The 12,879-nt window shown below is 40.3% G+C and overlaps 1 protein-coding gene and 1 pseudogene across 2 annotated transcripts in view; one reads left to right on the forward strand and one right to left on the reverse strand.

The window, feature by feature from the left end:
- Positions 1-12,879, reverse strand: part of THSD7B (thrombospondin type 1 domain containing 7B) — a gene marked incomplete at both ends in the record, with an annotated part of 764,094 nt that overhangs the window by 725,877 nt on the left and 25,338 nt on the right. The gene's annotated exons all lie outside the window — the stretch shown is intronic.
- On the forward strand, positions 2,273-9,066 carry LOC309824945 (ferritin light chain-like; annotated as a pseudogene). Its single transcript has 2 exons — positions 2,273-2,324; positions 8,050-9,066. The product of its transcript is annotated as a ferritin light chain-like (transcript).

Here is a 12,879-nt window from a genome sequence, read left to right on the forward strand (position 1 = left end):
TTTGGGAAATTGTTTTGCTTTGGGGCTTAGGAAGCTCTACTTTGAAGGACTAGAACTAAAGCTACTTTTTAAAGGAGTTCTAAATTGAGTGCTTAACGAGGAAGACCCAAGGTAGAAAAGCCTCAGTGAGGAGAATGTCAAGTCCTGCCAGCACTACACTCACGGTACTCATTCCCCAGGCCTCCAGGTGTTAAAAGGAGCTGTGTACTTTATTCGCCCAGGCCAGAAGACCAGTACAGTATATGTACTAAGAAAGGGAAGAGATCAATTTGAAGAAACTAACATCCCTTTAAACTCCATTGGCTGAGTCTAGATAATTTTCTTAAATGGGGCAGCCCATTGAACATTGCACTTCTGGAAATTCACTAAAGAAGCCAGGTTCCCCATCTGGTCCCAGCCGCTCGAATTCAGAATGCATCACAGAGGAGAGTAACAAAGCTCTGTTGCTATCCTTCACTGCAAGGAGTGTGAGTCATAAACCTTTTAGCGGTGGGTCTACGACTATGAGATGTGTAACTTCAGGGATGCTGTCACATGCCACAGTCTACCCCAATGTCTTCATTACACGCAGTCAGGAAGAAATAGGGACAGGCTCAAGGAACAGGTCTTATGCAGACAAGGATAAGAATAGATAGAAGGTAGCAACTATATTTAGCAAGTAATTCAATAAGAGGAAAGGGCAGATGGATTTAGTTCCCTTTTACTTTTCTATTTCCAACTTGCTGAAACCAGAGTGGGGAAATGAACATGAGAGAGACCTGGGCTTTGATTCTTTGCTAAAGTAGGATTATGGGAGTAACAAAGATGATGTATCAGAAAGGTTACTCCAGAAATCAGATGACTTTGGTTGTGGTGTGACCTTCAACAAGTGGATTTTGTTTCTAGACCCAGAGCTCTTCACCTACAAATTAAAGAAATTATAGAAGAATAACCTCTGTGCTCTGTTTCATTTTCCAAACAATCCATGACTAAATACATTTATAATCAAACTAAAGTTACAAGTGAAAAAAAAAAAAAAACTTTTCAGAGTCTATGAAAATGAATGGAGTTTACAGATTCAAGTTTCTTCAGACTACAACTAGTAATACTGTTTTGGAACTGCAATTAGTGTTCCAGAAATTTCTTCCATCCAAGCCTAAACCACTGTATTTCAGTGAAAGGATGCTAAGCTTTCGGATATTGTACTTGAGTCTTTACGTCAAAGTAATCGCTCAAGGCACATTTGAATTTTTATGACTCTAATGATGTCAGTTCACAAGATGGACTATTTCCCTTGGAAAACAGAGAGTCCTCCAGGTGGCAGAACAGACGGAGGGCCAACTTTTACTTATGGCTCAGGTTACACAGACGCTGCACCTTAAATAATTGATACGATGGGATCATACTTGGGCCTCATCTGTGGGAACAGACTGAACTGAAACCAGATATGCCTCAATCTGTATAGTAACCACTGCTCAACAGCAGAGACACAGTGGCAAGTCCATTAGGCTAGCCAGAGTCGGGAGGCTCACGCTACTTAAGTACTGAGCAGATGATCGATTCTGGTTAAAATGCCTAGTTCCACCCCACTCCCAGCTGAGAGCTCAGCAAAGCTGACTGGCTGCCTCAGTTAAACAACAGCTGGCTTTGGGAGGCCACAGATGAAACCAAGCAGCCGTCAGCCTCTGATTCCCCCATGAAAGAACCCAATACGGTATGCTATTTCGACGAGCTAAATAATATCTATAGACACCGTGGCAACGTGAACCTACTTCCATTTACTACGGGGAACTAGGAGAATAGGAATAAAGTGGGGAATGGTAATACTACCATTCCAAACTGAAGAGTTCATATAAATTCAAAAGTTGTGCTCCAAAGTTTGAGAATGGGTACTTTCCTCATTTGGAAAAAACCAAAGCACGGCTGAAAATGTTCCTCATGAAAGTAATTGATGGTTTATCCAAATTGCCTCCTGTATGAGACTGCTACCAGTGTTAATCTGAGTGCTATTTTTCTAGGTATTTCTACAAATTTTCTTTTTAGAGCCTCATAATAATGCTGACTGTAACACAGGCTGGATAACTCTTATTATCCATTTTATCATTAGGAGCCCTGAGGTTTACTTCCAAGAAGTGCAATGCCGTGACTGGAGAATGAAACCACTGATTCATGACCAGCAGCGTCAGGATCCAGGTCCTTTTCCACTATAAAGTGCTAAGTGCTCTCTGCCTTCTGCATCCCTACCAATGAGTGTGCAGCGTGGCCAGATGCCGTGGCCACATGCCGTGGCCACATGCCGCCTCCACATAGACGAACTCTCTGGATCAAAAAGGAGGCAAGGGGAGGTGAGAGACTCCAGAAAAAACACATCTGCTGGAAGCTGCACTTCATGCCCAGTGAGAAGCAATGGGGACCAAGCATTTTCTAGATCACATGCTTGGACTACTATAAGAGGCACTATGGGGTGGTGGGAAGTAGGCAGGAGTTGCAGAGATCCAAGCTCAAAGCTGAGTTCTGTTGCTCATGAGCTGTGTGACTTGGAGCAAATTTCTGAACTTCTTGATGCCTGGCTCTTCTCACCTATAATACAGGATAACTAGTCTACCTGGCATGGTAGGTCTTCCATAAATAGCACCTTTCTTACCACGCCTGCTGCTTGCAGCCACCAAGTCCTTTCAAGGCCACGAAGTTCAGTTTGAACCAACAGACCTGATATTCTCCTTGCCCATCATGAGTAGAGGCTATAGTACATGCTTTTCCCATCCAATTCCCTACAGGCCACAGACAATCAAAACAACCCTACATCTAACAAGCACACTGAAATCTGCTCTCCAGCACTTTTCTTCTGGCAGCTAGTAGATTTTAAAAAAATAAAATAAAAAGCCTGCCGTGTCTGGTCTCCTTCTTCCCTTTAGCAAAGATTAGACCAAAAAGAAAGCAATTTAACAAGTATTAGGTAAAGTAGGAGTGGCTCTTTATCTCTTTTTATACCAGAAGAGAAAGAGATGGTTGGTTATTTCTGCAATCATTATAAAATGTGCTTCACGTACACACACTTGACACAAACCTGGAAATGAAGGGTCATGTTGAGCAGAGATTTCTTTTTTTTTGGCTATATTTAACTGTAGCTATTATTATAACCATTCACAAATATTAAGCACTTATTATATAAGGCATTAGTTTAGGACTCAGGCTCTGGAATCGAAGTGGGTTTGAAACCTGGCTCCACCACTGACTTGCTGTGTGACCTTGGGCTGAGTAGTTAACCTCTCTGTACTTCGGTCTCCAGCTCAACAAAATCAAAACACTACTACACCAACCACAACCTGCATGAGGCAAAAGAATATAAAAATCCATGCAAAGCACTTGGAAGAGTGCCTGACTGTTAAGAAAAAGTAGTAAATGTTAGCAATTATACTTAGTTATTACTGAGTGAACCTCATAGGTCTTGAGAGAAATGTGATAAATAAAGACTGGTTGGGCTAGTTAAACTCTTGAGAGTTTGAAATAGCATTTTATAATAAAGTCAATGAAAAACTCTCCCATACTCATGTTGCCTGCTGCTATCACAGGAGAGACATCCTATCACCACCTGATACAAGACACGCAGCAATTTATGAGAAAGCCTTCTCTCTGGCTCTGGACTGAGTGCCCTGATTATTTCTACACTGTGCAAAACTAACCATTGCACTTTGCTTCGAAAAAGATTTCTTTAAGTCTCGTAACTCAGTTCCGAGCACAGTTGGACCCCCATGTGAATGTTTCCTCAATACTGCAATGTCTTGAAAAAGACTGGTACCTCACCCTATTGCAGGGATGTGGTTTCCCTACACCTCTCTGAGATCCCACCCTACAGATAAAACCCTCTTCTGTCGGGCGCATTTTATTGTACAAGCAGTCCAACTCCCATCTAAGATAACCCGGAAAACATATTTGTGTTCCTTCTAGCTAAAATCCAATTATTTTCATCTTGAATTGTTCTAGCACAAAATGGCATCTTAAAAATTTCATTGTATTTACCTTATCTACCTCTTTATCTTTTTTCAATAATGTTACTAATAATATAGCTCAAATTATATAACTACAAGGTACCTGTCATCGGATAGACACTGATCACAATTCACATAACTCATTTTCATCTGCATAATAATAATGTCATAAGGTCATAATAATAGTTATATAATATTAACTATAATATATTGTATTATAGTTGTATGATATTATATATTGTATAATCTCATGTAACTATTATTATGACCTTTTCAAAGGTGATAAAACTCAGACAGAGAGAATGTAAGTGGCTCAGGATCATAGAGCCAGAAAGCAGAGAGCCAGAGGCACACATACCACTGTACTACAGTTGAATTCCTCCCTCCCTTTCTACCTTGCACCATCCATCCGCCCTTTTATCTATCTACCCATCTCCTCATCTGGCTATCAACCAATCAGTAGAGGGGAAAGAAGGAATTAAAGCATTTGCTTAGAAAGGAATTTGGAATTTAACTAATTCAAATATATCAGTAGGATTTGGTGGTTGTAAAGTGCTCACTTGCAGTAGGTTCAGCATGGCATGCATTATTAAAGAAACTGCTTTAAATGAGTGTCAATTTTTCAAAACGTAAAAACTGGCTCTATTCAAGAAACCCAGCAGACTTGAAGGGATGCATACAATATAACTATACAGCGGCCACGTTACTAAGCTGTGAACATTATATCTGAAAGGAAAGACATAATCAACAATTATTCTTTTCTTTCAGTAAGAAGAAAGCTAGGTAGGAGTATGTCTAAACTATCCTTCCTTCCTTAATGAAACTGTTATTGATTTTTCATCCTACGGAAGCACTGCCTTGAAGCAATTTCTTTTACCTGCAGGCTCTCACATTTAATTTGGATGTATGCTTAAGGAAGAGTTTATCAATAAAAGCTCCAGAGGAATGCCAAAAGGTTTGTATTAGGAAGAAACAGTGAAAGCAATTCTATGAATTTTGTTAAACACAAAGATGATCAAAGAATTACTAATGAATGGCATTTAAAGAGCAATTTCAATGTGAATCTGGGTCATATCAACATAGTCATCACTCTGAATGTTCTCAGTGGGTATAAACATTAAAAATTTCCATGCACAAAACATAAATTTGATACTGTTAGAGGAAAGGGCAAATATATTCGTTCACCAACAGCTGGGCTTCAAGTTGACTTTGCTGACCAAAATTAATATCTCCCCACGTTCTTTTAGCATCATCCCTTATTATGTAGCTGTTACTGAACAAAGCACGATCTATGTACTGTCTCATTTGATCTTATAATTCAGGTACCATCAACCACAGTATTATACACAAAGAAAGTAAGGCACAGAGAATTTAAGAAATTTGCGCCAAATTATATAATTACCAAATGGCAGAGCCAGCATTCAACCTCATGTTTGTGTGTTTCCAGAACCCACATTCATAACTCCAGGAAAGGAACAGTTCGTATACACAAAGTACTTTGATTCTCTACCATGTACCAAAAAGCCTCTGAATAAATAAATATTTTCACAACATTCATCAATGCTTCAGGACCATGAATTTTTTTAGACTTAATGAAGCTATATTTGCACAATGTGACCAACCACAAAACCCATGTGCAATGTTAGAAAATGCTCTTGGGATTCAACCTACTTTAGATTCTCAAACATATGCTGGAACCATCAAGTCCCACACGGAGATGACTAAGTCCCTCTCAGAACACTGCCCCTTGTCCCTAAAAGTGTGCCACCTTCTAGAACGACCCCACCACAGAAAGGACTAGTTGCAGGACCACCTGCATGGTGACTTTTCTCCGCCCCTCCTCTCTGAACTCTCCCCTCATTCTCTCCTGCTTTCTCTCCTGCCCCACACCCCTTGCTAAACTATACTCAGTTCTAAATGTTTATGGGTCAAGTTGTTTTCTCCCTCCTGGATTAATTTCTCCAGAGACAGATGACACACTATTTGAGTTCTCTTTCCCTGGGAAGCTGTTCCAGGAGTCCCCAAACCAGCCCTGATCTTGAAAGGAGCTCAAACCAGGGAAGATACCTCCCCAAAGACCCCAGAGGGGCCCCAGCGGTCAATATAAACCTGAGAACATGACTGTTTTCTCTGCCTGCCAACAACTCCTTCCTATGCCACTCTACTCTCAACGTTCACAGCAAGTCATTCCATTATGCCAGTAATTTGTGCCCCCCCCCAAGGAAATCATGCAGGAAAATGAACAGTGACAATAGCCAAGACCAAAACAAAACAATCAATAACAACAGAAAAGGAATTAAGTTGTTTGCCATATTACAAACACTAAAGTATCACATACAATACATTCAGATCTATTCATTTTGAACGCTGACGGAGCATGTTCACAAAACCTCCATTAACAATGCCATCCACCTTTCCCCTTTATTTCCTATATGGTTTTTGACTATATGTTAGACACAACCTGACGAGTATTCAGGGTTTCATAGATCAATAGAAGCTCAAACTGGATTTTCCAAAGTCACGTATGTATTTTGTCATGCATTCATTCTTCTATTCACGACACATTCATGAAGCTCAAAACTGAACAAGAACACTGGGGTGCATGTATCTTTTCGAATTATGGTTTTCTCCGGATATACGCCCAGGAGTGGGGTTGCAGGATCATGTAGCAGCTCTAGTTTTAGTTTTTTAAGGAACCTCCATGCTGTTCTCCATAGTGGCTGTACCAATTTACATTCCCACCAACAGTGTAGGAGCGTTCCCTTCTTTCCACACCCTCTCCAGCATTTATTGTTTGTAGATTTTTGGTGCAAACGAACTTATTTACAAAACAGAAACAGAGTCACAGAAGTAGAAAAAAATTATGGTTACCAAGGGGGAAAAGGGGGGACGGATAAATTGGGAGATTGGCATTGACATATTCACACTACTATATATAAACTAGATAACTAGTAAGGACCCACAGTATAGCACAGGGAACTCTACCCAATACTCCGTAATGACCTATATGGGAAAAGAATCTAAAAAAGAGTGGATATATGTACATGTATAACTGATTCACTTTCCTGTACACCTGAAACTGACACATTGTAAATCAACTATACTCCAATACAAATTAAAAAAAAAAGAATATTATACTTCAAATTCCAACTCTACTACTCATCTCTTTCCTCAGATGTCATACAGAGATAATAATCTCATACTATATTTGTGAGGATTCAATGAGATAAAGCATGTAAGAGCAACCAGGGATGTAATAACTGGTCAATCAATAGAAGTAGTATCACTGCTATTACTTCTAGAACACTTTGTGGGAATTTTTATAAGATTTTTCTTGTATGTGATTAATTTTGTGCATGACACAGTATCTTATGTAGCTCTAGAGATTTTTAAATGAGCCTAGGAAGCAAATTTTGGCAGCTCTACTCAACATATCTCTGCAAAAAAAAAAATTAATACTATTAAAAAACATGAAGTGTTTTAAATCAAAGCTGTCTTATAAATTCTCTGAAAAGATTAAATGAAAACTGAATCACTCAATTTCTGAGAACTTTAAGATACAAAATTTTCAGGCAAATATAAAAACTTCAGAAAAATGTTTTTTCATCAGCTATAGCTGCCTATGTCAAATTTCCTCTACTATTAGTGCCACACCTATCACCTAAAATACTGCACCAAAGGAGAAGTCCCACTGCTTAATGTTGGTGACATTTATTCTTCAGCTTGAGAAGGCAAAACCAAAACCTCCAAACTGAACTATCTGTAGGCCAGTGAAATACAGCAGTTGTCTTTTCAAAAGAAGGAGAAAAAGACAATATTTCATGATTTGAGACCATAATTATTACTTCAGCGTCTCTTAAACAAAAGTTCTCAGATTTTAAGGAGTTGATTTTCACTACAAAACAGTTCATGAAAGTAAACTGTCAATTACTTCTAGGTGTACAAATTATTAAGATAATAGCTTTTATTACTTAAAAATTAAAATTATCCCATGGCCCTTGTTTATCTTATTTTCATTTTATCATTTTCTTGTTTTGTTTTGTATTTTCTCTCTTGGTTATCAAATATTGCTTTGAGGCAGTGCGCACGGTGGTCCCCCGGATCTGTCTCTTGCTTCAAGTGTTTGGACGGAACAGACCCAGGGACGCCCTTTGCTCCAGCCTCCGACCACCCTCCAACCTTTCTTCCAGTCGCAACCTTCGGAGTCAGACACTCAGCTATCCTCAGGACCAGCCAACACCATTTTTTGAGCTTAATTCCTTATCAACTGTGAGCTCCCAGATTTGTCAGAATTATTCCACCGAGGTGGAGGCCGCCGTCAACCGTCTGGTCAACATAACATCTGTGGGCCTCCTACACCTCCCTCTCTCTGGTCTTCTATTTAGACACGCGCCGATGTGGCTCTGGAGGGCGTGGGCCACTCGTTCAGCGAATGGACCGAAGAGATGCACGAGGGCGCCAAGCGTCTCTTGAAAATGCAAAACCAGGGCAGCAGCCGCGCCCTCTTCCAGGACGTGCAGAAGCCATCTCCCGATGAGTGGGGTAATACCCAGGACACTATGGAAGCCGCCATTAAAATGGAGAAGAACCTGAACCAGGCCCTTTTGAATCTGCGTGCCCTGGGTTTTGCCCGCACAGAACCTCGCCTCTGCGACTTCCTGGAGAGCCACCTCCTAGATGAGGAGGTGAAACTCATCAAGAAAATGGGTGACCACCTGACCAACCTCTGCAGACTGGCTGGTCCCCAGGCTGGGCTGGGCGAGTGTCTCTTTGAAAGGCTCACCCTCAAGTATGACTAGGAACTTTCGGAGCCCAGCGGCCTTTGAGGAGCCCCTCTGGCGTCAGGGCTTCTGCCTGAAGCCCGTCTCTGCAGCCACTGGGCAGCTTTCTAACCATCCTGGACCCCTCTCCCAAGCCTTGGACCAAATGGAAACAATAAAGCTTTTTGCAGCAAAAAAAAAAAAAAATTCTTTGATACAATGTAGGTCAACAAGTGGATTGAAATGTACCAACTTGTACAGATTTGAAAATAAAAAATTTAAATTTTCATAAAAAATTTAAATTTTCATTTAAAATTTTAAAAACAATATTTCCTATCTTTGTAACTGATTCAAAGAATAAAATCTGAAGACTACTTAATTCTACATCAATGCTTCCATTTTTGTCCATTTTTAATCAAAGATAATGAAACCTTTTTCACATTTCTTATCTAGAAAATTTCTTCATGTGCTTAATTCTGCATATAAGTGAAATCATCACAGTATTTGTCTTTGTCTGACTTATTTCACTTGGCATAATTCCCTCAGGGACCATCCATGTTGTCTCAAATGGCAGGATTTCCTTTTTTATGGCTGAGTAGTATTCCCATGTGTGTGTGTGAGTACGTGTGTGTGTACGTGTGTGTGTAAAACACATTTTCATTATTCATTCAGCTGTCAATAGAAACTTAGGTTATTTCTATGTCTTGGCTATTGTAAATAATACTGTATGATACACTGCAGTGAACACGGGGGCTCAGATATCTCTCAGGACAGTGATTTCATTTCCTTTGGCTATATACCCAGAAGTAGGAGAGCTGGCTCATATGGTAGTTCTATTTTTAACTTTTTGTGAAACCTCCATGCTGTTTTCCATAATGGCTGTATGATGACTCCCAAAATTTCAGGTTTATTTTATGTGACTTCACCCCCACCTCCAATAAATCCTCCTTTTCCAGTAGGAAACACCTGCAAGTACAAGAAAATCAAGGTGTGCACTTTCCCCACCCACACACCTTCCTCAACCCTTTTCCTCCCTCCCCTTCCCTCTCCCCCTCTCTCTTTCTCTCTCTATATATACACACACATATATACATGTATAACTATATATACACAATATATATAAACACACATACACATTCTTTTTCTTTCTATCCAATATTCAGAACACACTTCGGAATAATAGAAGTTTTTAAGTTAGGAGGCTCTCATAGGGTAGAAATTTTTAAGTTAGGAGGCTCTCATAGGGTATCTGCCTGCAGTTGAAGACATAGAGTTCATCCCTAACCTCAGATTCCCCTGGAAATCCATCCCAAACAAGGGAAATAGGATAAGCAAGGGAATAAAGATTTTTAAAAATCTTTAAATTTTAAAGACCTCTATTAAGAAATGGAGAGGAAATGAGAAAAGGGATCACAAAAAGCAGAGCAGAGGAAGTGGGGGAGACCAGGTTAAATGGGCTAGAATGCTGAGATTGGGTTCTCCCACCAGCGACTGAGAACCTCAGTTTGTACTCGCAGGAACATGCCACAGCTTGACTCTGCTGGTGGCTGGGAGTGTCTCCCACTGGTATGCAACGTTCAGAGCCACCTGCATGCCTCCCTACCCTCCCTGATGTAAAGAGCTTTTTCACACTGGCCCCAAATGTCCTCTTCTATCAGACTCTCACTGTTTTTCTGTCTTTGCAAGAGACTACATGCTCCCTCAATTTTAGATAATCCATAATAAAATCTGTCTCAATGTATAATGAGGAATTTGTCTCAAATTGGTTGTCATTGGTATATCTACCTACAACAAAAAGTGATACGTTACTCCTGATATATGCTTTTTCATTACATACCAGAATATTCTATGGAAGCTTGGGGAAGAGAATAGGTACTATCAGGATTAGGAAGGATGACTATAAACCGAGATATTAATTTAGGGTCAATGAAATGGTCTTTCTAATACATAAAATAATTTGTGCAAAGCACTTAGCATACTGCCTAGCATACAGATGATGATAGCTCTTTTCTACTGTTCAAAGAAATATTTCTCATACAATCTTTGTATTCTCATAATGCTTTCAACATATCTCTGTTGGCTTTTCTTTCTGCAATTGTCTGCTTATGTGCTATGCCACCAACTAGATGGTAAACTCCCTGAGAGTGAAGAAAAGGAAATCATCATTGTATCCTCAGGGCCTAGAATATGGTAAGCACCATGGCAACTGCCTCATAAATATCTGACAGCCAACTGAAGGAATGAAGGTAGAGTTCTGCAACGTTCACTACCAATTAAGTAGGATGATAATAAGAGCACCCAACCACTTATCTGAAGAGCTGGATTTTGATTCCATCTCTACCAATGACTTCCTGCAATGTCCTAAGCAATCCCCATGGAATTGGAGACAAAGACTTACCTACACATTCCCTAGGGTTGCTATGAGGATCACATTAGATTAATACGAAGAGGAAGGCCAAGGAGTCCATTACAGAGTCACCTCCCCTCCCACAGGTTCAGTTTTCTTAGTTGAAAAAAATAGAAGGCGGTACCAGCTCCAGCACTGCATGAGTCTCAGGAATCCCTCGACCAACTACACTAAAGCAGTTCTCAGATGAAAGAAAACAAAAAATGAAATCAAATGAAACACACATTGGCTGGAAGCAAGAATTTTTTTTCTTTTCTCTCAGCTTGTGCTAATTCCTTTGTCCAAATTATTTCATCTGTTCCAAAATTACCTCCCAGTGAGATCCAAGGGCCAATTGTTGAAGGTTCCTGGAGGTCTCCAGACCCCTCATTGCTTCTTCCCAACTGGGATGCGCCATCATTGCCTCGGCACCAGCTGTCCCACCCCTGGGAGGCCAGAGATGGCCCTGGCCAAAGAGCGGGAAGCTTCAGCCAGGTGCCACCATGGTTTTCCCACGCCAAGAGTTCAACTCTAGCTCAATTTCACCTCCTCATTTGTGCTAAATGTTTTAGTACATTGTCCAATTTCATATTTTAAAACAGCTTTCTGGGGTACATATGAATAACCCAGTTTGACAGAATACAGTAGAGGCCATAATAAATGCTACGTAAGTGTTTATCAAGTGAATGAGGGAAGGAATACAGAGCTAAGTAGAAGACTGAGGCCGGGGCGGGGTGGGGGGGGCGGGGGCGGGGGGGGCGGGGGCGGGGGGAGGATGCTCAAGTAGGCTAAACTCACACACTAGTAAGAACAAAGCTCTGACACAAACCAGTTTCATCCAACCTCCAAATGCCTTTGTGCTGGCCTAATCTGTAATGTCGGCCATTCTTGGCATTGATTTTAAGATGACGTTTCCATTTATTTATAAAACAGAAATAGACTCACAGGCCAAAAATAAACTTATGGTTACCAAAGGAGACAGCAGTGGAGGGGGTGGGGCGTAGAGGTGGGGAGATAAATTAGAGTCTGGGATTAATAGATACACACTACTATAAATAAAACAGATAAACAACAAGGACCTAATGTATAGCACAGGGAGCTATACTCAATATCTTGTAATAATCTATAATGGAAAAGAATCTGAAAAAGAACACATACATAGATAGATAGATATAGGTATAACTGAATCACTTTGCTATATACTTGAAACTAACACAACAGTGTAAACTTTTTCTCTTTTTTTCTTTTTTTAAATTTTTATTGGAATATAGTTGATTTACAATGTTGTGTTAGTTTCAGGTGTACAGCAAAGCCACTATAAATTAACTATGCTTCCATTTAAAAAAAAGAAACCAAAAAAATAAAATGAAGTTTCTCCCACATAAATATTGGGAAGTAGCTGCTCTCTTCATGCAGTTCCAGAGCTGCAAACTCTGGTCCAGATTCTCAGGTTCTCCTCCTCTGTCTAATGATGGGAGAGGAATCCTGACCTTCTGACAAGCCATTCTGAACATCTCTGCTACATTTTTTCATCTGTCTTTTCTCCTGAGAACTCCCAGCTGAATTCATTGATCTTTAGCTTCCACTTTTAATGACCTCCTATTATTTAGACTATAGAATGTGGCATGGGTACCACTAAAGTCCACCATCTGCCCCCTTATAGGCAGGCTCTGGTCTTTCCATCATTGGCTCATGTGGAAGAGGGAAGTGAACTGTACCTGAAATGGGGCGCGGAGGATGGACTGAGAGGCCCCATGTCCCATTC

This window comes from Grampus griseus (genome assembly GCF_964374135.1).
Source record: "Grampus griseus genome assembly, chromosome: 7".
NCBI classification, from domain to species: domain Eukaryota; kingdom Metazoa; phylum Chordata; class Mammalia; order Artiodactyla; family Delphinidae; genus Grampus; species Grampus griseus.